General features: G+C 43.1%; 1 protein-coding gene across 1 annotated transcript in view; it reads left to right on the top strand.

The window, feature by feature from the left end:
* Positions 1-25,105, top strand: part of map2 (microtubule-associated protein 2) — a 188,943-nt gene that overhangs the window by 60,786 nt on the left and 103,052 nt on the right. Inside the window, exons 2-3 of the mRNA XM_070448178.1 lie at positions 3,668-3,753; positions 17,173-17,303. The gene's annotated coding sequence lies outside the window, so the exon portion shown is untranslated. The remainder of the gene's footprint in view (positions 1-3,667; positions 3,754-17,172; positions 17,304-25,105) is intronic.

Raw genomic sequence — 25,105 nt, 5'->3', positions numbered from 1 at the left:
CAGGTACACCTCCAATTGACTCAAATTATGTCAATTAGCCTATCAGAAGCTTCTAAAGCCATTACATAATTTTCTGGAATTTTCCAATCTGTTTAAAGGCACTGTCAACTTAGTGTTCGTAAACTTCTGACCCACTGGAATTGCGATACAGTGAATTATAAGTGAAATAATCTGTCTGTAAAGAATTGTTGGAAATATTATTTGTATAAAGCACAAAGTAGATGTCCTAACCGACTTGCAAAAACTATAGTTTGTTAACAAGAAATTTGTGGAATGGTTGAAAAACGAGTTTTAATGACTCCAACCTAAGTGTATGTAAACTTCCGATTTCAACTGTATGTTGAAGAGAGTGGGGCTTAAGCTGCATCCCTGTCTCACCCCCCGGCCCTGTGGAAAGAAATGTGTGTGTTCTTTGCCAATTTTAACACTTTGTTTGCGTACATGGATTTTATAATGTTGTATGTTTTTCCCCCAACACCACTTTCCATCAATTTGTATAACAGGCCCTCATGCCAATTTGAGTCAAGCTATTTTGAAATCAACAAAGAATGAGAAGACTTTGCCATTGTTTTGGCGTATTAGTTTGTCAATTAGGGTGAATACGTGGTCTGTCGAACAGTAATTTCATAAAAAGCCAATTTGACATTTGCTCAGTACATTGTTTTTGCTGAGGAAATATATGAGTCTAATGTTAATGATAATGCAGAGGATTTTCCCAAGGTTGCTGTTGACTCATATCCCACAGTAGTTATTAGGGTCATGTTTGTCTTCACTTTTGTGGATTGGGGCGATCAGTCCTTGGCTCCAAATATTGAGGAATATGCCAAAGCTGAGGATGATGTAGAAGAGTTTAAGTATAGCCAATTGGAATTTGTGGTCTGTATATTTTATAATTTCATTTAGGATACCATCAACCCCACAGGCCTTTTTCGGTTGGATGGTTTGTATTTTGTCCTGTAGTTCATTCAATGTGATTGGAGAATACAGTGGGTTCTGGTTTTCTTTAATAGTTGATTCTAAGATTTGTATTTGATCATGTACATGTTTTGGCTATTAGTTCTTTGTTATAGAGCCAAAAAGATTGGAGAAGTGGTTTATCCATACATCTCTGTTTTGGATAGATAACTCTTCGTATTGTTGTTTGTTTAGAGTTTTCCAATTTTCACAGAAGTGGTTAGATTCTTTGGATTCTTCAATTACATTGAGCTGATTTCTGACGTGCTGTTCCTTGTATTTCTGTATTGTTTTAGTGATTCACCATAGTGAAGGTGTACACTCTGGGTCTCTTTTTCTGGGTCTCTATGTTTTTGGTTGGATAGGTTTCTCAATTTCTTTCTTAGGTTTTTGCATTCTTCATCAAACCATTTGTCGTTGCTGTTAATTTTCTTAGGTTGTCTGCTTGAAATATTTTGATTTGATAGGGAAGCTGAGAGGTCAAATATACTGTTTAGGTTTTCTACTGCCAAGGTTACACCTATTTTGTCCAGGAAATTTCTATAAGGGATTGAATTTGTTGTTGCCTAATAGTTTTTTGGTAGATTTACACACTACTTTCCTTCCATCTATAGCATTTCTTAATATTATTCAGTTCCTTTGGCTTTGATGACTCATGATTGAGCAAAGCTATGTTAAAGTAGAGTGTGATTTTGCTGTGATCTGATAGAGGTGTCAGTGGACTGACTGTGAACGCTCTAAGAGACTCTGGGTTGAGGTCAGTGATAAAGTAGTCTACATATGAGCTATCGGTGTACCTACCATAGGAGTCCCCTCGAAGCCTACCATTGTCTAAGTAAAACCCAGCATCCGACAGAGCTGCAGGAGTTGTGACCCGTTTTTGTTGGTTATGTTGTCGTAGTTTTGTCTATGGGGAGAGAATGCTGATAGGTAGGTCTTTGTCCCCCTGTGTGCTGAGGGTGTCAGGTTCTTGTCTAGTTCTGGCATTTAGGTCACCACAGACAAGTACATGTCCCTGAGGCTGGAAATTGTTGATCTCCCCCTCTAGGATGGAGAAGATGTCATCATTAAAATATGGGGATTCTACTGAGGGGGTATAGGTAGCACACATGAGGACATTTTTCTCCATTTCCTTATTCATTTCTAGCCAGATGTAAAATGTTCCTGTTTTGACTAATTTAATAGAGTGGGTTTGGTCTGCTCTACATCAAATTAGCATACCCCCTGAACAGTGTCGATTTTAGCATGTAAATCTTGGTGGGGCAACCCCCTCCCTTATTTTTTTAGATGCATGCCAGCAAAGCCACTACACAACACAACACTAAACAATACATTAATTGCACTATAACAGCAACAAGCGGTGCCCACAAACTGTTAGAGCCTACATAAAGGTGTCCTACATAAAGTGAATCCTTACCACCGCTACACCTGGCTATTAGCGGAGCCTTGTCTGGCAACGAAACAATTCATTCAGCCTCATTTACTGCCTTTTTAAAACATAGCTGATATGGCTGACCATATATCCCTGGCATATTACATCATTTATGCAGCAGCATATAAGATATTTTTGTACTCACCTTGTTGTGCGTGGTGGTCCTTCGTTGGCAAATTTGTCATCAAAGGAAACGATTTTTCCCAGTCTGACTTCCCACTGCAATGCTGGCGGTTAGCCACTGAAATTTGCAATTTCCAACTTGTTGTGTAATTATTATGTCCAATGGCCGCTGCGCACCGATACGTTTTATCTATATTTTCTCTTCATTATTTCTCTTCATATGACAAGGATTAAAAAGGATTTGCCAGTAGACTTGATTCACGATGACGACTGCTAGCTAAAATTGTGAAAGTAAGATGTTGACATGATCAGTCCAATCAAAGCTACTGTACATATAACGTGATTTTACATCATTTCTGTGGCCAGTGACCTTGAACCTTCTTGGAAGGGCACTTGTAATATAACTCTATGGTAGGACCCAAAGGGCCGACATTTTGGATGTCTACCATTACGAAAGTACTGAAGCTAGGCGATTGCGCAATGTCCCCATGAGTGACAGAATACTGAGCCAATCCCAGCGCAATTATGTTATTTTCTGCTGGCAAGAAAACAAGAAAACAAAAAAGAGACCATGGTTGTATGCGGCTTTATTAACTCAATTATATATATATATTTTACATTGTTTGCAAACTGATAAGTGACACGTATTAATGCCAAAATAACATGCAAGCCCCCCCCCCATTTTTTTTTTACAAATATATATATATTTTATGTTTGGGGGCAAAGAAATTGGGTCTCAAAACAGGTTGAATGACGGGTCACCACTGCCCCTGAGTCTCTTCCCTGTTTCACACCTGGTAGTTTGGTGGATGGGACTACCAGCTCTCTGTAACCTAGAGGGCAACCATTGGGTCCGTCTCCTTTATACCATGTTTCTTGTAGGATGACAATGTCTGTATTTCCAATTTATTTGATGAAGTCTGGGTTCTTGCTCTTTAGGCCAACAGCAGATGACCTCAGGCCTTGTATATTCCAGGAAGGGATAGTAAAAGCTTTGTGTTCCATAGTGTTTAGTATTGTTTTTGTGTGGTTTAGGCCCGGACCATCACAGCAGGTGTGAGCAGAGCATGTTGAGCATCTCTCTCTATATTTCTCTATTTCTCCGTCTCTCGCTCCTTCTCTGATATCTGTCTCTCTCTCTGATATCTCTCTCTTCAGGTCTCTGAACGTCTCTGAAAGTATTTTTTTCTCCTCCGCGTGCTGAAAGGAAAACTGTTATCCTCTCCCCAGCCTTCTCTCACCAGGTATGTCTCTCTCCCTCTCTCTTTCTCTCCCTCATGCTCTCTATCTTTCTCTCTGTATAATTTCTCTGTATATATTTTATGTATGCGGTTGCAAAAATGCTGCGTCACTGTTACTGTTTGTCAGGCATATGAAGAGTCTCTCTCTCTCTGTAGGGGAGCTACATGAGCTAGCAGCTAGACTGCCACAGCTACAGGGAGCACTGGCATATTGCTGCTCTCCTTTCTCCTCCATCTCTCTCTATCTGCTCATGTTCTTTCTCACACCCTCTCTTCAATTTCTTTCTCACACCCTCTCTTCAATTTCTTTCTCACACCCTCTCTTCAATTTCTTTCTTACACCCTCTCCTTTACTGCTGTTCAGTGTTTGTGTTTGGGGTAATTTTTGAGGATCATTTAGTTGTGGCCAAAGAAAGTATGGAAGTGTACTGTTTGTGTGTTTTAGGTGATGAACAATTTGACATTGAGAAGGCCTTTTAAGTGTGTGTGTGTGTGTGTGTGTGTGTGTGTGTGTGTGTGTGTGTGTGTGTGTGTGTTAGAGAGAGACAGACACTGCGTGCCAAACTGACAGTGAGGGGGACTGACAGCCCAAGTGCAGCCAGGACTTTGTCTAATTGGTGTATGGAGGACGACCGAACACACACAACTCCCTCAAGGTTTAGATCAAACAGCAGGTGAATAGTGTCTTTGTCTTCTGATGGGCTGCTGATATGTTGTAACAACTCGTCCCTTCATGTTGAACTGTTCTTGGTGGCTGTTGACATTCAGGCACATTTCAACTCAGCTGCTATGTCCTTCATCCCCATCGTACACTAAATGCCTGAGCGCTGACTGGGAATAGGCATCTCCCTCCCTCCCTCCCTCTTCTCTGAGGAATTGAAATCAGCAGTGACATTTCTGATTGACCTTTTCCTATTTGTTTAGCCTCTCTCCTTTCAGTCACCCAGCCCCTCTCTGAAGCAGCATAGAGTAGAGGCAGGCAGATGCTGCAACACCATGTTTCTTGTTGTTGTTTCTTTATTGGAGAACCCATCACAGCAGAGAGAGAGAGTGGCCCATTTTCCCAGATCAGAACAACATAATATTTTATTAGAGGACGAGAGGAGAGGCCAGCCTGCCTGTGTGCATCCATGCATGTCAGTGTGCATGCTTAGGCATTTGTGTTGAGTGGTTGTGAGAGAGAGAGACTATGTGTGTGTCTGTGCATGCTTCATCCAGATACACTCCTTATTGACACAACAGCAATTAGACCCTCTGAAGCTGCCTGCTGGTTGTCTGGCAAACCAAGGAGTGTATGTGTGTGTGTGTGTGTGTGTGTGTGTGTGTGTGGTGCGTGTGTGTGTGTGTGTGTGGTGTGTGTGTGTGTGTGTGTGTGTTGTGGTGTGTGTGTGTGTGTGTGTGTGTGTGTGTGTGTGTGTGTGTGCGCGTTGCGTGTGCTGTGTGCGTGTGCCGCGTGCGTGTGCGTATGTGGCGCGCAACAGAGGCAACGGTTACTGTGTAGAATCGGAGAGATGGGATTGTTCTTTAATTGTCGGCCATTGCAGCAGAGAGAGAAATGATGTCATGTCTTAGAAATGGGCCCCTTTTGGTGTCCCCCTTTTCTCCTCCTCTCTCCCTCTCTCCTCTCTCTTTCATCTCCCTCTCCCCTTTCCTCCTTCTTTATCTCCCCGCCCCCTCTCTCCATCTCTTCTCCCTTTCTAACTCTTCTCTCCCTCCCCCTCTTAATTTTCTCTCTTTCTGCCTCACTCCCTCTCCCTCCCCCTCACCATACACAGTTAAGCAGAAACATGGTTTGCTGCTCTATGCTTCTAGCTAGCTAGTCTGTACTTCATGGGAAGGATGTACTAGGCCTATATGCACATCTAAACCCATTCTCTACTGCTCACTGTCTGTAGGCCTACCCTGTGGTCTTTGCTGTAGGCCTGGTGATGGGGTGATATAATTCTATGGGCCTTGTGGGTTGATAATGCTATTATCCCATGGGCCTTGTGGGTTGATAATGCTATTATCCCAGTGGGCCTTGTGGTTGTAATGATATTATCCCAGGACCTTGTGGTTTGAAAATGATATCATCCCATGGGCCTTGTGGGTTGATAATGATATTATCCCATGGGCCTTGTGGGTTGATAATGCTATTTATCCCATGGGCCTTGTGGGTTGATAATGCTATTATCCCATGGGCTTGTGGGTTATGATGATATTATCCATGGGCCTTGTGGGTGATAATGATATTATCCCATGGGCCTTGTGGGTTGATAATGCTATTATCCCATGGCCTTGTGGGTTGATATGATATTATCCATGGACCTTGTGGGTTGATAATGCTATGTATCCCATGGGCCTTGTGGGTTGATAATGCTATTATCCCATGGGCCTTGTGGGTTGATAATGATATTATCCCATGGGCCTTGTGGGTTGATGATGATATTATCCCACGGGCCTTGTGGGTTGATAATGCTATTATCCCATGGACCTTGTGGGTTGATAATGATATTATCCCACGGGCCTTGTGGGTTGATAATAATATCAAGCCTCTGGTGGTGAAGATGACTTCTAAAGGGAGAGGAAGTCACACTGGGCCATCAAATACAGTACATCGTTCCACAGCGTGATCCTAGTATATGATCCCATGCTGGCTCTGGGTGAGCCACAGAGCTAGGCTACTCCAGGGGAGGCTGCCTGCTGAGGGTGATTAATGATTTGAGCTAATCAAACATAATAATTTATTCACCTAGCTTAACTATTATAGATCTGCCATGTTTTTTTTCTTCCATAAAAAAAACCTGAATACATTTGAATTGGTAGTAAATTGCACTGCACTTAAGTTTTGTGCCCATAGAAATATAAATGTATAGTAATTCTACTGTAATGGTTGTGCCTTTATCTGGAGTTGTTAACACATTACAAAGGGAAACCCAGCCGTGAGATGCCTAGTGATGCAGAACTACCAAACGAGCTACACTGAACAAAAATATAAACGCAACATGTAGTGGTTCATGAGCTGAAATAAAAGACCCCAGAAATGTTCCATGTGCACAAAAAAGCTTATTTATCTCAAATGCTGTGCACAAATTAGTTTACATCCCTGTTAGTGAGCATTTATCCTTTGCCAAGTTAATCCTGACAGGTATGGCATATCAAGAAGCTGATTAAACAGCATGATCATTACACAGATGCACCTTGTGCTGGGGACAATAAAAAGTCACATAATAAGTTCCATGAACTCACTTTGTGTGCAATAGTAGTGTTTAACTAGATTTTTGAATGACTACCTCTGTACCCCACACACACTATTATCTGTTTGGACCCTCAGTCGAGCAGTGAATTTCTAACGCAGATTCAACCACAAAGACCAGGTAGGTTTTCCAATGCCTCGCTAAGGGCACCTATTGGTATTCTGTATTTTATTAGGAGCAGCAGCTATTCTTCCTGGGGTCAACACAAAACATGAAACATTACATAATACAGAACCTTAATAAACAACAACTCAAGGACCGAACTACATATTTACTTTATATACACTACCGTTCAAAAGTTTGGGGTCACTTAGAAATGTCCTTGTTTTTGAAAGAAAAGCAAAAAAAAATTGTCCATTAAAATAACATCAAATTGATCAGAAATACAGTGTAGACATTGTTAATGTTGTAAATGACTATTGTAGCTGGAAACGGCAGTGTTTTTATGGAATATCTTCATATGCGTACAGAGGACCATTATCAGCACCCATCACTCCTGTGTTCCAATGGCACGTGTTAAGCTAATCCAAGTTTATCATTTTAAAAGGCTAATTGATCATTAGAAAACCCTTTTGCAATTATGTTAGCACAGCTGATAACTATTGTTCTGATTAAAGAAGCAATAAAACTGTCCTTCTTTAGACTAGTTGAGTATCTGGAGCATCAGTATTTGTGGGTTCGATTACAGGCTTGAATTTGTTCTGGATTTGGGGACTGTGAAAAGACCCCTGGTGGCATGTCTGGTGAGGTAAGTGTGTGTGTCAGAGCTGTGTGTAAGTTGACTATGCAAACAATTTGGGATTTTCAACACATTAATGTTTCTTATAAAAATAAGTGATGCAGTCAGTCTCTCCTCAACTCTTAACCGAGAGAGACTGGCATGCATAGTGTTTATATGAGCCCTCTGATTACAATGAAGAGCAAGACATGCCACTCTGTTTTTGGCCAGCTGCAGCTTAACTAGGTCTTTACTTGCTGCACTCGACCACACGACTGTACAATAATCAAGATAAGACAAAACTAGAGCCTGCAGGACTTGCTTTTTGGAGTGTGGTAGATGGGTAAACATTCAAAAAGCAGACATTGACTATCCCTTTGAGCATGGTGAAGTTATTAATTACACTTTGGATGGTGTATCAGTACACACAGTCACTACAAAAATACAGGTGTCCTTCCTAACTCAGTTGCTGGAGAGGAAGGAAGCCGCTCAGGGATTTCACCATGAGGCCATGATGACTTTAAAACAGTTACAGAGTTTAATGGCTGTGGATCAACAACATTCTAGTTACTCCACAATACTAATCTAATTGACAGAGTGAAAAGGAGGCATGCACAGAATACCACTATTCCAAAACATGAATCCTGTTTGCAACAAGGCACTAAAATAATGCTGCAAAAAATGTGGTAAAGCAGTTAACGTTTTGTACTCAATAAAAAAGGGTTATGTTTGGGGCAAATCCAATACAACACATTACTGAGTATAACTCTCCATATTTTCAAGCATAGTGGTGGTTGCATCATGTTATGGGTATGCTTGTAATCGTTAAGGACTGGGGAGTTTTTCAGTAAAAAAAAAAAATGGAATGGAGCTACACAGGCAAAATCCTAGAGGAAAACCTGGTTCAATTTGTTTTCCACCAGACACTGGGAGATGAATTAACCTTTCAGCTGGACAATAACATAAAACATAAGGCCAAATCTACAGTGAATGTTCCTGAGTGGCCTATTTACAGTTTTGACTTAAATATGATTGGAAATCTATGGCAAGACAAGAACATCTTTGTCTAGCAATGATCAACCAACAATTTGACAGAGCTTGACGAATTTTGAAAATAAAAATGGGAATATATTGAACAATCCAGATGTGCAAAGCTCTTAGAGAATTACCCAGAAAGACTTACAGCTGTAATCGGTGCCAAAGGTGATTCTAACATATATTGACTCAGGGAAGTGAAAACGTATGTAAATTAGATTTTTCTGTATGACATTTATAATACAACCAAAAACATGTTTTCTCTTTGTCATTATGGGGTATTTTGTGTAGATGGATGACAAGATAATCTATTTAATCAATTTTGAATTAAGGTTGTAACACAATAAAATGTGGAATAAGTCAAGGGGTATGAATACTTTCTGATGGCACTGTTTACACACTATATACAAACTCACACACGGTACGCTGACACTCACACAAAACCAACACACGTTCACATGTACACACACAACACACACGCATAGCAACACCACACTAACACACATACACACACACTTTTACACTCATCATATGCTGCTACTACTCTGTTCTTTATTTTATTCTTTATTATTCTCTATCCTGATGCCTAGTCACTTTACCCTACGTCATACCCCTGCACGTTGATTTGGTACTCCCTGTACATAGCTCCATTCTTGTGTATTTTATTCCTCTTGTGTTACTATTGTTCTTTTTACTATATCTTTTTTAAAACTCTGCATCGTTGGGAAGCATTCCATGGTAAAGCCTACACCCGTTGTATTCGACACATGTGACTAGGGCTGTTGCGGTGACCGTATTGCCGCCACACCGGCGGTCACGAGTCTTGAAAGGCAGTAAGATTCCACTTGACCATTTAGCCATGGTAATTAGGCTTCTCCAAGCTCTGATGCTGCTCATGGTCATTAGTAGCATACCAAACTTGCTAACTGCCTGGTACTCAGCACTCTATTGTCCCTCTAATCACTCTGACATCAATGCAAATGTAATCAAAAATCGCATCAAACACTTCATGAGAGTCCATGAGCTAATGTTATGCAACATTTCTATAGGCTATGCAATTGCGTGAGAAAACAGAGTTATGGCCTCTATTAAAAAGAGGAGAACCTATCAGCTTTCTATAGGCTAGGCCTGCTATATTTATTTCTCAACTTTCCTAATATTAAGCACATTGCTTATATTTACAACAGGAGCATAGCCTACATGGATTGCATGAAAATGAACCACTGGAAAAGCGTCCTGCATTCTCTTTTTGCTATTTAAGTGCATAGATTTTTTCCTGCTGCCCCTGTATCGATACAGGTGCATGAATATGGTCCATTCTAAATCCAAACAAATTTCCCACATACAGTGGGGAGAACAAGTATTTGATACACTGACAATTTTGCAGGTTTTCCTACTTACAAAGCATGTAGAGGTCTGTAATTTTTATCATAGGTACACTTCAACTGTGAGAGACGGAATCTAAAACAAAAATCCAGAAAATCACATTGTATGATTTTTAAGTAATTAATTTGCATTTTATTGCATGACATAAGTATTTGATACATCAGAAAAGCAGAACTGAATATTTGGTACAGAAACCTTAGTTTGCAATTACAGAGATCATACGTTTCCTGTAGTTCTTGACCAGGTTTGCACACACTGCAGCAGGGATTTTGGCCCACTCCTCCATACAGACCTTCTCCAGATCCTTCAGGTTTCGGGGCTGTCGCTGGGCAATACGGACTTTCGGCTCCCTCCAAAGATTTTCTATTGGGTTCAGGTCTGGAGACTGGCTAGGCCACTCCAGGACCTTGAGATGCTTCTTACGGAGCCACTCCTTAGTTGCCCTGGCTGTGTGTTTCGGGTCGTTGTCATGCTGGAAGACCCAGCCACGACCCATCTTCAATGCTCTTACTGAGGGAAGGAGGTTGTTGGTCAAGATCTCGCGATACATGGCCCCATCCATCCTCCCCTCAATACGGTGCAGTCGTCCTGTCCCCTTTGCAGAAAAGCATCCCCAAAGAATGATGTTTCCACCTCCATGCTTCACGGTTGGGATGGTGTTCTTGGGGTTGTACTCATCCTTCTATTCCTCCAAACACGGCGAGTGGAGTTTAGAGCAAAAAGCTCTATTTTTGTCTCATCAGACCACATGACCTTCTCCCATTCCTCCTCTGGATCATCCAGATGGTCATTGGCAAACTTCAGACGGGCCTGGACATGCGCTGGCTTGAGCAGGGGGACCTTGCGTGCGCTGCAGGATTTTAATCCATGACGGCGTAGTGTGTTACTAATGGTTTTCTTTGAGACTGTGGTCCCAGCTCTCTTCAGGTCATTGACCAGGTCCTGCCGTGTAGTTCTGGGCTGATCCCTCACATTCCTCATGATCATTGATGCCCCACGAGGTGAGATCTTGCATGGAGCCCCAGACCGAGGGTGATTGACCGTCATCTTGAACTTCTTCCATTTTCTAATAATTGTGCCAACAGTTGTTGCCTTCTCACCAAGCTGCTTGGCTATTGTCCTGTAGCCCATCCCAGCCTTGTACAGGTCTACAATTTATCCCTGATGTCCTTACACAGCTCTCTGGTCTTGGCCATTGTGGAGAGGTTGGAGTCTGTTTGATTGAGTGTGTGGACAGGTGTCTTTTATACAGGTAACGAGTTCAAACAGGTGCAGTTAATACAGGTAATGAGTGGAGAACAGGAGGGCTTCTTAAAGAAAAACTAACAGGTCTGTGAGAGCCGGAATTCTTACTGGTTGGTAGGTGATCAAATACTTATGTCATGCAATAAAATGCAAATTAATTACTTAAAAATCATACAATGTGATTTTCTGGATTTTTGTTTTAGATTCCGTCTCTCACAGTTGAAGTGTACCTATGATAAAAATGACAGACCTCTACATGCTTTGTAAGTAGGAAAACCTGCAAAATCGGCAGTGTATCAAATACTTGTTCTCCCCACTGTATATATTATTTAGATTAAATCAAGAATAGTCTGATGGGTGACAATATTAGCCTATCACTTGTGTATTATATATTATCACTTGTGAATGATGCCCAGCAACTTTTTCTAGTCATTGTCGCACACCTCATGTAGCCTAGCCCATAGGACCTATATGTTTTGATAAGGTTTGTATCACAACTAAAGTGGCCAAATAATTTCTTAAAATGAAGCACATTAATCTGCTTTACAGAAGGTGTAGAGCCTAACTGGCACACATAAGCAGCGCGTGAGTTTCAACTTTGAGGAGGATCATTTTCACTATAAAAAGGCACCTTTATAATAAAAGCTTTACATGCATAATTGTATTTGTGGTACATTTTGATAATGGTGTTTTCCGCAAATGGAACGTCCACGCTTATAATCTACTGCCGTGTGCCCACTGCTGCGCTTATAATGTGAAGAAATAGCCTAATAGTTTATAAAAATTTGTAACTAATCTGTTGCGTCAGCCACATTGTGTAACAAATGTTTTTTGATGCTAGAGGTTGTATTAATTTACGATCTATCGCATCCCACAACTATTCCAGACTATGTTTGGAATATTTATTTCTCACACAAAATAGAATAGGTCGACTTTTGTATAGGCTGGTGCTTTTGCAGTTCGTTAGGCCTACTCATCTTGTTGGCTGACGAAAAGTAAATGTGGACAGTTCTTCCAATGTCTTTGCGCACAGTTGCACCCCCGATGTGTCTTCCACACATCTCCTGGCTTTCACACATAGCCTACAAGCTTCTGATGCAGACCTTTGGAACATCTACATTTTAAAAAGTCTAATAAATCCATGTAATATACCCTACACCTTCACAATAAATTCGTTATTTATTTTAGGTCTAAAGAAGCATGATTTGAAGAAAATGTAGTCTATTTCAGAAGAACAGAATAGCATACTCTGAGTTGTCCTGATCTGGCTATGCCATATGGCTGTGGGCTACACTAGTTCATTTAGCAAACAAGATTTGCTTAGAATTCCGTGGCATTATTTTAATTATGTATAGAATGAAGAATACAATTGAACGAAGCTGAATAAATATAACTAATATTTTCTCAAGTATTTGAGGGAGTGCGCACATGCAGCTATTCTGTGTTGAGCAGTTAAGAAATAGGTATTCCTATATGCTTAATTTAGTGTTATTAATGTAGCCCAATGTTTGTAGAAATACTAAAGTTACATTAATAATTCTAAATTAAGCATATAGGAATACCTAAACAGAGTATATCCTACTCATTTAAAATGAAATATCTTATGTAAACAAAAAACACCAGCCAAACTTTTAATCAGGTTTTGGAGTCATCTAAGGCAATGTGCTTCAGATTCATCCTAAGGAGTCTGACAGTGCAAATAAGTTTCTTTCTGCAGTTCAAAGGCAAAGAAAGATCAATTTGTCTTTTCTTCAGAGAGGGAGAGAGAGAGAGAGAGAGATCCCTATCCTCCTCCGCCACATTGTAAATTCATGAGCCCTGAGATTTCCTGAAAAAAATAAATAATGCAAGTTCACTTTAACCTCGGCCCCCCTGTGGGCTTCTTTTTACATGGTCTGACAGGTGGCTGCTGGGAGAAGCGATCCTGGGGGGATAAGCAGTGTGTGTGTATTTTTGTTAGTGGATGTATGGGTGTTCATTATGTGAATTATGGATGAGGTTAAGGCAGCGATAGATAGAAACTTCAAGTTAGGGAAGGAGGAGGATGTGTACTTCCACTGTCCCCACCTCATGGAGTCTGGTTAGAAACTGTAATAGTGAGCAAAAGTTGCTCCTTTTCTCAGAAACTGTAGCAACCGCACTACTTCCACTACAAACCACCATCACCACCATTTCAAATGTTTTTATTTTCTATTTAACCTTTATTTAACTAGGCAAGTCCATTAAGAACAAAATATTATTTACAATGAGCCTACCAGAAGGCAAAAGGCCTCCTGCGGGGACGGGGCTGGGATAAAAAAACACAGCACTAAACATGGTACAAATATTATAAGGCACAGACAACAGCACAAAGGGCCATAAGGTAGAGACAACAATACATCACGCAAAGTAGCCACAACTGTCTGTAAGTGTCCATGATTGAGTCTTTGAATGAAGAGACTGAGATAAAACTGTCCAGTTTGAGTGTTTGTTGCAGCTCGTTCCAGTAGCTAGTTGCAGCGAACTGAGAAGACGAGTGACCCAGGGATGTGTGTGCTTTAGGGACCTTTAACAGAATGTGACTGGCAGAACGGGTTTTGTATGTGGAGGATGAGTGCTGCAGTAGAGATCTCAGATAGGGGGGAGAGAGGCCAGTACCACCACCAACACTACTCCCCCTGGGATGCGGCACTACTGGCAATAGCATGTAGCTAACGTTAAAAGACTCAGTGGAGATGTGGCCAGTACAACAAGGGCAAGCCCTGTAAAAGCACTCCCTTATGATCTTTTAACCTTGTTTATATTCATAAACTGCAGTAGAGCACTAACACAACAGTAGCTACATTACCGTTACCTTTTATATCACAGAAAAACAGCCAAGCATGAGATGTTACGCTAGTTGTCCCCATTGTATTAACTATAGCATCTCCTACTATACTGTAGGACGTGTTGGCAGCTGTTCACATGAAAGCCTGAATGACACATTTTCATTACATTTAAATAGGAACGTATGTCGTTTAAACCAGCGTTTCCCAAACTCGGTCCTGGGGCCCCACCTGGGTGTACATTTAGTTTTTTGCCCTAGTACTACACAGCTGATTCAAATAACCAACTCATCATCGAGCTTTGATTATTTGAATCTGCTGTGTAGTGCTAGGGAAAAACCAAAAAGTGCAAAACCCAAAAACCAAAATGGGGGGGGGGGGCAGGACTGACATTGGGAAACCCTGGTTTAAGCCGTGTGTATGATCTCTCAGGATGAAAGCGAGGACGAGTGTGTGAGGGAAACACATGTCGCCTGGCACGTAAAGACCTGGCAAACAGAGTGTGAGTGTGTCCCTCAGAGTAGCGTATGTAAGATCACTGCAGTAGAGAGGAGGGTGAGACAGCAGTTCACAGGGTGATGCTGGGTGTATGCTAACAACCATCTGCCTTATTCCTACTGAAGATACACTGCTAAAGGGATGAGTCAACACACACACACGTTTGTTTTACTTTCCTAACAATACATTCCCATTCAAAATCCTATTTTCCCAAACCTAACCCTACTTCTAACCCTAACTTCTAACCCTATCTCTAAACCTAAACCTAACCCTAACTTCTAACCCTATCTCTAAACTTAACCCTACTTCTAACCCTAATCTCTAAACTTAACCCTACTTCTAACCCTATCTCTAAACTTAACCCTACTTCTAACCCTATCTCTAAACTTAACCCATACGCCTAAAATAGCAATTTCCCTTGTGAGGTCCGGTGAAATGTCCCCACTTATCCACATTTTAGTTGTTTGGCTATCCTTGTGAGTACTTCTGGTCCCCACAAGGATAGTAAAACCAAAAACACACACAAAACAACCGAGCCACACCCCGAGTGGTCAGAGTAGAGAGGCTCATTTAGATGCTGCACACTCTGAAACTCACATAATGACATCCTGAACAGAGCCGTGGCAGAACCAGAGAGAGAGAGAGAAATAGAGAGAGCTCTGGGAGCGCAGGCTATTGCTGGGGTCTTTAGCAGACAAAAGGAGTTGGCAAGACAGCAGGAATAGGGACCTGGCTGAGTTGAGTCTATTACATTACCAAAAACTCACAGCGCCTGGACTGAGTTATTGTGTAATGTACTGTGTTTAGCTGTGTACTTATTCTGTATGTTTGCTCAGTGAACATATTGTCTGTCTGAGAGTCTGTTCATGACTGTATGACTTAGTGCTTATGAGCGTTGCTGGTGTTCTGTGTTTACTTTATTCCCACTTTGTCCTGCTGTAAGCTCCGGGACTTTATGGCTCGGCTCTCTCTCATCCAGAACCATTTTGATGGTCCTTGTGACGGGATCGGACCCAGGTCCATCCTCTCTCTTGTTTGTGTGTGTGTGTCCATGTGAAGTGGGAGAGGATGGGACTGAGGATGGGCCAGTCTCCCGTGCTGTCTAGGATCCTGGCGTAGGATAGGATGGCTGTCTCTCAGAGGGGATGGGATTGGTATTGATGAACTCAGTGAGTTAGAGCATGGTGCTAGACAGAGAGGGTTCTGGGTAAGAAGGGTAACTATGGACCTTAAACCAAAGCACTGTTATGAAACAGAGTAACCACATAACAGGGTGTTACCAACTAGGTTCGACTACTGCCTGCCACAAGACTGTGTTAGCCCGCTGAGCTTATGCCTTTAACTCAGGGAGATAACGTAAGTGTTCGGGTCTCGGCCAACGCATCACACTTACACGATCACACTATCCAGTCTCAGTCTATATCAGGTGTATGTATATGTAGGCACAAACAGCATATTTCTTTATAGTTTCCTTCCATGATATAACTTCAGACACTCACCAAGTGTACTGTACATGGTGTCTGTTTCCTTTACTGGTACTGTGTTGCTGCATGCACGGTCTCCAGTTCTTCATGCTGTCTTGTGTTCTCCCTAGTGTGTGTGTGTGTGTGTGTGTGCGCGCATCAGTTACATACTGTCTATCTCTCCCTGCATTAGCTGGTTGGTTTTGACACTACAGACACGACAGTACTAGACGACAACACACACAACACAACATGCCACCAGGGAACTGGGGTGGCTGAAGAAACAGTCACTGTAATTATCACGTTTTAGGTATGACCCAGATGCAGTCAGTGTCTAAGAAACGAAAGTTGATTTCAAAAACAGGGGCAGGCAAACGACAGGTCAAAGGCAGGGGTCAATAATCCAGAGAGGGTGCAAAGGGTCCAGAACGGCAGGCAGTCTCAGGGCAGGCAGAACGGTCTAAACTGGGAAGGACTAGAAAACAGGAGCAAGAAACAGACAGGAGCAGGGGAACAAACGCTGGTAGGTTTCACAAACAAAATGAACTGGCAGCAGACAAACAGAGAACCCAGGTATAAATACACATGGGATAATGGGGAAGATGGGCGACACCTGGAGGGGGGATGGAGACAAGCACAAAGACAGGTGAAACAGATCAGGGTGTGACAGTAATTCATGCTCATGATCAACTGGGCTGGCTGAAGAAACAGTCACTGTAATTCATGATCAAATCTACTGTTTGTTTCTTTCTAAATTCTGGGAGGGAAATAAATCTTTTGCCAAGATATGAAATAAACGAACACAAGGTTTCTGGACTGCACTCAATAAAGGGGAATCTTTTGGATTAGAACCTTGTTCGTTCTCTTTCTCTCTCTTTTTTTCTCTCTCTCTTTCCCTTTCATTCCCCCTCTCTCCTCCTCTCTTTCTCTCTGTTTGTAAATGTACACACTTCACAGTGCTTGAGTGTGTGTGTCTGTGTACCGTAGTATATTAGTCCCAGTCTTAAGTAAACTTATTCACCCTTTCTCCTTTCCAGGTGTGAATAGGTTGTCCCGTGGTATCGTCTTTCCTTGGTCATCTCTGTCCCGTTCCGTACTTCTGAAGATAAGAGGCTGCTGTCTGCACCAACCTTGACTGACCACCTCGAGTCCCACACTGCCTTACCAGGTAGACCAAGCTGTACGCTGCTGCTCAATGGTTTCCAAGGTCTTTAATTGAGATGATCAGAGAGGAGAAATAGGAAAAGATACACAAACATAGAAATAGAGAGAGAGAGAGGGACAGGAGAGACATAGAAGAACAGAGAGGAGGACGAGAGAGAGGGGACAAGAGAGAGAAGGCGGACAGAGAGAGAGAGAGAGAGAGGAGACAGAGAAGAGAGAGGCGACCGAGAGAGAGAGAGAGAGAGGGGAGAGCGAGAGGACAGGGGAGAGAGGACGGAGAGCAGAGAGAGGACAAGAGAGAGAGGGACAGAGAGAGAGAGGGACAGAGAGGAGAAGAGGGACAGAGAGAGAGAGGTACAAGAGAAGAGAAGGAGCGAGGGACAATTGACATAGAGAGGGAGAGGGGAAGAGAGAGAGGGACAGAGAGAGAAGGGACAGACATGAACAAGAGAGGAGACCAAAGAGGGACCAGATAGAGAGCGGACTACAAAGAGAGGCACAAAGACAGTATCAGAAGAGAGGGACAGACAAGAGAGGGACAGACAAAGAGAGGGACAGACATAGAGAGGGACAGACATAGAGAGAGAGACAGACATAGAGAGAGAGACAGACATAGAGAGAGAGACAGACATAGAGAGAGAGACAGACATAGAGAGAGAGACAGACATGGAGAGAGAGACAGACATGGAGAGAGAGACAGAGAGAGAGAGACAAATGGCTGTGTGTCTTTGGCTGCGTGTCTCTGGCTGTGTGTGGGTGGGTGGATGTGGGTGGGTGGATGTATGTGTGAGTGTCGGTTGTTTCTGTTGCCTTCCCAATGCTAGGAGCCACGTGTGCCGAGTGTAGGAGGGAAGAGAAGAAAAAAGCTGCTCTACCAAAGAAAATGAATGTGACGCACGACCATGAAACCTAAACAAAACAAAAAACCATTATGTACACTCTCTCCCTCTCTCTCCCTCTCTCCCTCTCTCTTTGTTATTCTAGCTTAGGCACAGGCTGGTATTTTCTGCTTAGCTCTGTGCTTGCTTGTGTTTGTTAGTCTTTGTGTGTGTTTGTGTGGGTACGTTTAAGTGAGTGTGTGTGTGCGCTCGTGCTTCTGTGTGTGTGAATGTGTGTTTGTGTGTGCGTCTGTGTATATGTACAGAATGTGTGTGTGTGCACGCACAATTTCACTTGTCGGTGTGTGTGTGCATGCATGGGCTGTACTCTGATGGCCAGCACAACCGTCTCTGATGGGTAGACATCCAGCTGTGATAATGTGTGCAGAAAGACTTCAGAGCAGTTCCCTTCAGTTCCCACCCACACAGAGCAGACTTTAGCAGGGGGACAGAGGGCAGACATACTCCATCTCTATCTCTACCCCCTTCAGTCATCACTTTGAAGGCCCTGCCTCTGTCTCGCTGAAAGACCAAACCAGCTACATACTACCCCAAGCTCTCCAAGAGTGTGTGTGTGTTTGTGTTGGTGTGTGTGTGTGTGAGAGGGAGGGAGAGTGTGTGTGTGTCTCAACTTATTTGTATGTATTTGGCTATGCGATGCACTTGTAGTGCGTTACATAAAACCAAGCCAGTAATATTTGTTAGAACTATGCAAATGACCAACAGTTTAACACATGAAGTGTTTTAGGTGTTTTAATGACACTGAGACAGAGGAACTTTAGTCTCTCTCTCTCTCTCTCTCTCTCTCTCTCTCTCTCTCTCTCTCTCTCTCTCTCTCTCTCTCTCTCTCTCTCTCAATTCAATTTCCATTTAGGGGGCTTTATTGGCTTGGGGAACATATGTTTACATTGCCAAAGCAAGTGAAATAGATAATAAACAAAAGTGAAATAAACAATAAAAATGTACAGTAAACATTACACAAGTTCCAAAAGAATAAAGACATTTCAAATGTCATATGTATATATACAGTGTTGTAATGATGTGCAAATAGTTAAAGTACTAACGGGAAAATAAATAAAAATAGGTGCTACTTAAAATGTTGTTTGTTCTTCACTGGTTGCTCTTTTCTTGTGGCAACAGGTCACAAATCTTGCTGCTGTGATTGCACACTGTTATTTCACCCAATATGTTTGGATTTTATAACGTCGTATGTTTTCCCCCAACACCATTTTCCATCAATTTGTATAGCAGGCCCTCGTGCCAAATTGAGTCGAAAGCTTTTGTGACATCAACAAAGCATGAGAAGACTTTACCTTTGTTTTGGTTTGTTTGTTTGTCAATTAGGGTGTGCAGGGTGAATACGTGGTCTGTTGTATGATAATTTGGTAAAAAGCCAATTTGCCATTTGCTCAGTACATTGTTTTCGCAGAGGAAATGTACAAGTCTGCTGTTAATGATAATGCCAGAGCTGAGGATGATGTAAAAAAGTTTAAGTATAGCCAATTGGAATTTGTGGTCTGTATATTTTATAATTTCATTTAGGATACCATCAACCCCACAGGCATTTTTGGGTTGGATGGTTTGTATTTTGTCCTGTAGTTCATTCAATGTGATTGGAGAATCCAGTGGGTTCTGGTTTTCTTTAATAGTTGATTCTAAGATTTGTATTTGATCATGTACATGTTTTGGCTATTTGTTCTTTGTTATAGAGCCAAAAAGATTGGAGAAGTGGTTTATCCATACATCTCTGTTTTGGATAGATAACTCTTCGTATTGTTGTTTGTTTAGAGTTTTCCAATTTTCACAGAAGTGGTTAGATTCTTTGGATTCTTCAATTACATTGAGCTGATTTCCAGCAAAACATTTTGTTTTGCTGATTTTGTTCAGGAAATTGTCTAGAAAGGATTGAATTTGTTGTTGCCTAATAGTTTTTTGGTAGATTTACACAATACTTTCCTTCCATCTATAGCATTTCTTAATATTTTTCAGTTCCTTTGGCTTTGATGACTCATGATTGAGCAAAGCTATGTTAAAGTAGAGTGTGATTCTGCTGTGATCTGATAGAGGTGTCAGTGGACTGACTGTGAACGCTCTAAGAGACTCTGGGTTGAGGTCAGTGATAAAGTAGTCTACAGTACTACTGACAAGAGATGAGCTACATGTGTACCTGCCATAGGAGTCCCCTCGAAGCCTACTATTGACTATGTACATGCCCAGCGTCCGACAGAGCTGCAGGAGTTGACCCGTTTTTGTTGGTTCGTAGTCGTAGTTGTGTCAAGGGGGGCATATGGGGAAGGTAATGATGTCACCTCCAGGTACGTGTTTGTCCCCCTGTGTGCTCAGGGTGTCAGATTCTTGTCCAGTTCTGGCATTTAGGTCGCCACAAACGAGTACATGTCCCTGAGCCTGGAAATTGTTGATTTCCCCCTCTAGGATGGAGAAGCTCTCATCGTTAAAGTATGGGGATTCTATTGGGGGGATATAGGTAGCACACAGGAGGACATTTTTCTCTGAGATAATTTCCTTATTAATTTCTAGCCAGATTTGAGGTCAGTGTTAAAGTAGTCGACAGTACTACTGCCAAGGGATGTGCTGTAGGTGTACCTACCATAGGAGTCGACTTGAAGCCTACCATTGACTATGTACAGAACCAGCGTGTGACAGAGCTGCAGGAGTTGTGACCTGTTTTTGTTGGTTGTTTTGTCATAATTGTGTCTACAATGTAAAAACAATTTAAACTGAGCCATGTTGGTTTAAAAAGCTGTCTCTTCCAAATTAAAATGTATCATTTATTTTATTTAATGAGCCATTCGCAGTTTCACTGTAACAGCCGACTCTACTTAGACTTGCATCGCTTTATCTTTGAGACAAGCATATGCTACTGGGCGGTTCAACCAGCCTATTTTCCCTAAACCTAACCCTAGCTCCTAACCCTAAAACTAACCCTATCTCCTTACCCTAAACCTAAACTTAACCCAAAAACCTAACCCTAAACCTAAACCTAACCCTAACCCTAACCCTAACCCTAGCTCCTAACCCTAACCCTAATTGTAACCCTAACACGTATTCTAATCTTAACCCTAAACCTCCTAGAAGTAGCATTTGACCTTATAGGGACTAACAAAATGTCTCCAGTTGGTCAAATTTTTGTTTGTTTACTACAAGAATAGTTAAACACGTCCACACACACACTGACTACCTGAGGGCTGCTTTCGATGCTGCCAGTTGGTTTAAAACGTTTGTGTGTGTGCTCTGACTGTGGTCATCTGGTGGTGTGCTTGCGTTTGTCTGGTGCCGTGGGGTCACTGCTCCCTGTCCTGTGCTTACTAAACACATACAGACATCTCACTTTCTATCTTCAAACTAAATATACTTTCCTGCAACCCGCCTCACTCAATGTGGTACGGAGCTGCTATTTTTATTCCTTGTACCAGGAACCTCCATCAGGGGCTAGCCAGCTAATTAGCTACTAGTCTTTGTTAGCCACGGCTAGCGGTCTTCACCTTTAGCTTGGATACCAGCTAGCCTTAGCCTGGACAATACCTGCCAGTCTGCACAGCGAGATACCAACCCAGAGCATATCGGATTGCTTCTCTCTACCACATCATTGGATTCCTGCCGCTCTGGATCATTACACCGGATCATCACAGCTAGCTAGCTGCAAACGAGTGGCTACTGTTAGCTAACGGCTGTGTCCCGAAACAAGCACCAGTTAGCCTTGAGCTAGCCTCGAGCTAGGCCCATAAACCAGCTAATTCTAGGGCTACAATACCTCTATTTCCAATTGGCCTGGACCCTTTATTGTCGACACGGAGCCCCGCTGATCCATCACGACTTTTCTGCCGACATAATCGCCCGATGTGGTCTCAACAGGCTATTCTGTTACGATGTCGCAGAAGAACCATCTGCTAACCCCGGCCCGCTAGCTCTCTGATCGCCGTGTACCCCGCTCGGCTAGCGTAGTAGTGACTACCGAACGGCCCCCTGACTCACCTATTGCTGTTACTTGGCCCCTATGATCACTCGGGTACACAGCTGATGCCCCCTGGACTGTTTCAATAACACGGTACCTCATTTTGTTTATTTGTCGGCCCCACCTTAAACTCAGGCCCTGTATGTACCTAACTGACCCGCTCTGCCTATTCATCGCCATTTACTCCTTGTTGTCTTAGCTCTCCTGATCAACACCTGTGATTGCTTTATGCCTCTCTCTAATGTCAATATGCCTTGTGTACTGTTGTCTTGGCTAGTTCTTATTGTTTTATTTCACTGTAGAGCCCTCAGTCCCGCTCAACATGCCTTAGATAGCTCTTTTGTGTGCTTCTACACCTGCATTGCTTGCTGTTTGGGGTTTTAGGCTGGGTGTCTGTACAGCACTTCGAGATATTAGCTGATGTTCGAAGGGCTATATAAAATAAACTTGATTTGATTTGATTTTGTCCCACCCCACACACATGCGGAGACCTCACCTGGCTTAACTGGTGCCTCCAGAGACTAAACCTCTCTCATTGTCACTCAACGCCTAGGTTTACCTCCACTGTACTCACATCCTACCATACCCTTGTCTGTACATTATGCCCTGAATCTATTCTACCATGCCCAGAAATCTGCTCCTTTTATTCGCTGTTCCCAACGCACTAGACAACCAGTTATTGGAGCAACGTCAACTCACCATCGTTACAACCAGGAATATGACTCTCCCGAAGCGGATCCTGTGTTTTGCCTTCCACCCAATACAATGGATCTGATCCCAGCCGGCGACACTAAACAACAACGCCGTAAAAGGGGCAAACGAAGCGTTCTCCTGGTCAGGCTTCGGAGACGGGCACATCGTGCTCCATTCCCTAGCATACTACTCGCCAATGTCCAGTCTCTTGACAATAAGGTTGATGAAATCCGAGCAAGGGTAGCTTTCCAGAGAGATATCAGAGACTGCAACGTTCTTTGCTTCACGGAAACATGGCTTACTCGAGAGACGCTAACGGAGTCGGTGCAGCCAGCTGGTTTCTTCACGCATCGCGCCGACAGAAACAAACATCTTTCTGGTAAGAAGAGGGGCGGGGGTGTATGCCTTATGATTAACGAGACGTGGTGCGATCATAACAACATACAGGAACTCAAGTCATTCTGTTCACCTGATCTAGAATTCCTCACAATACTACCCTCTGGAGAGCTTACGGTTGTGGGCGGAGCAGTTGCCCGTACCAGGCGGTGATACAGCCCGACAGGATGTTCTCGATTGTGCATCTGTAGAAGTTTGTGAGTGCTTTGGTGACAAGCCTAATTTCTTAGCCTCCTGAGGTTGAAGAGGCGCTGCTGCGGCCTTCTTTACAAGCTGCTGTGTGGGTGGACCAATTCAGTCTGTCCGTGATGTGTACACCGAGGACCTTAAAACTTTCCACCTTCTCACACTTACTGTCCCGTCGATGTGCAATAGGGGGGTGCTCCCTCTGCTGTTTCCTGAAGTCCACAATCATCTCCTTTGTTTTGTTTGACGTTGAGTGCGAGGTTTATTTTCCTGCACCACACTCCGAGGGCCTCACCTCCTCTGTAGGCCCGTCTCGTCGTTGTTGGTAAATCAAGCCTACCACTGTAGTGTCGTCCGCAAACTTGATGATTGAGTTGGAGGCGTGCATAGCCACGCAGTCGTGGGTGAACAGGGAGTACAGGAGAGGGCTCAGAACGCACCCTTGGTGGGGCCCCAGTGTTGAGGATCAGCGGGGTGGAGATGGTTGTTTACTACCCTCACCACTGGGGGCGGCCCTAGGAAGTCAAGCGACCCAGTTGACAGGGAGGGTCGAGACCCAGGGTCTCGAGCTTGATGAACGAGTTTGGAGGGTACTATTGGTGTTAAATGCTGAGCTGTAGTCGTATGAACAGCATTCTCACATAGGTTATTCCTTTGTCCAGATGGTGTTAGGGCAGTGTGGCAGTGTGGTTGCTATTTGCGTCGTCTGCTGGACCTATTGGGTCCGTAAGCAAATTGGAGTGGGTCTAGGTGGTAGGTAGGGTGGAGGTGATATGGTCCTTGACTAGTCTCTCAAAGCACTTCATGATGACGGAAGTGAGGCTACGGGGCGGTAGTCGTTTAGCTCAGTTACCTTAGCTTTCTTGGGAAAGGAACAATGGTGGCCCTCTTGAAGCATGTGGGAAAGCAGACTGGGATAAGGATTGAATTGAATATGTCCTTAAACACACAGCCAAGCTGGTCTCAGCGCATGTTCTGAGGACGCGGCTGGGAATGCCGTCTGGGCCTGCAGCCTTGCGAGGATTTAACACGTTTAAATGTTTTACTCACCCTCGGCTGCAGTGAAGGAGAGCCCGACAGTTTTGGTAGCGGGCCGTGTCAGTGGCACTGTATTGTCCTCAAAGCGAGCAAAAAAGTTATTTTGTCTGTCTGGGAGCAAGACATCCTGGTCCGCGACGGGCTGGTTTTCTTTTGTAATCCGTGATTGACTGTAGACCTGCCACATACCCCTTGTGTCTGAGCTGTTGAATTGCGAACTCTACTTTGTCTCTACTGGGACTTAGCTTGTTTGATTGCCTTGCGGAGGGAATAGCTACCACTGTTTGTTATTCGGTCATGTTTCCGGTCACTTTGCCCTGGTTAAAAGCAGTGGTTCGCGTCTTCAGTTTCACGCGAATGCTGCCATCAATCCACGGTTTCTGGTTGGGAATGTTTTAATCGTTGCTGTGGGTACGACATCGTCAAAGCACTTTCTAATGAACTCGCTCACCGAATCAGCGTATTCGTCAATGTTGTTGTTGGATGCAATGCGGAACATATCCAATCCACGTGATCGAGCAGTCTTGAAGCGTGGAATCAGTTGGTCGGACCAGCGTTGAACAGACCTGAGCGCGGGATCTTGCTGTTTTAGTTTCTGTTTGTAGGCTGGAAGCAACAAAATGGAGTCGTGGTCAGCTTTTC

The sequence above is a fragment of the Salvelinus sp. IW2-2015 genome, linkage group LG2, assembly GCF_002910315.2.
Source record: "Salvelinus sp. IW2-2015 linkage group LG2, ASM291031v2, whole genome shotgun sequence".
NCBI classification, from domain to species: Eukaryota; Metazoa; Chordata; class Actinopteri; order Salmoniformes; family Salmonidae; genus Salvelinus; species Salvelinus sp. IW2-2015.
Note: the sequence above shows the minus strand (reverse complement) of the source record. Positions and strands in the feature narration are given on the sequence as shown.